The following is a 756-nucleotide window of genomic DNA, read 5'->3' on the forward strand; positions in this document are numbered from 1 at the left end:
ATGCAAAATAATACCCTGGAATATGATAATCGGTTTTGTTGAACTTACAACGAACTTGCAATAACAAAGAGTTCTTGGCCTTCTATGATGTATAAATATCGTAAATTTGTTACTGGTACAAAAAATTTTTTGGACCTTGTATCTATTCTTGTGTTTTGTAATTATTTGTTACATAAAATTTCTTGTACCATAATATGTTAAAAAAATGAATGCTAAAATTCCTTATAATACAAAAAACAAGTACCTAAATGTAAACAAATAAAAATTTGAATTAACAAATTAAAACAAAAGATTAAGTTTGGGCCAAAAACGTGGATGAGCATTATACATGGCAAAACACGGTGTATGGGAACTGACCTCTCTGTACCTTCTGTTCAAGTTTGCTGTGAAACTAAAACTGCTCTAAAAAATAAGCCTGGTAAAGAAAATTACCTGGTAGCTTTTGAAATTCCCAATGCCTAGGCCACAACTCTGATCAGCTAAATCAGGACATAGGGGGGTGCAACCTAGACATCAATAAAATTTTAATACAACCCATGTGATCCCAAAGTACAGTCAAGGCTGAGAAAGAATGATTGCCCTAAGGTAATAGATAATCTTACAGCAGTGGATCTCAGAACTGGATGCCAATTCAAATCACCTGGTACTTAAAAAAAAATGTATAGATAACCAGGCCCCACTCTCTGAAATTCTGATTCAATTGGTCTAGTTTGAGGCCTCGGCACCAGAATTTTTTAAAAGCTCTTCTGATGGTTT

This window comes from Hipposideros armiger, unplaced genomic scaffold, assembly GCF_001890085.2.
Source record: "Hipposideros armiger isolate ML-2016 unplaced genomic scaffold, ASM189008v1 scaffold_936, whole genome shotgun sequence".
Lineage (NCBI taxonomy): Eukaryota > Metazoa > Chordata > Mammalia > Chiroptera > Hipposideridae > Hipposideros > Hipposideros armiger.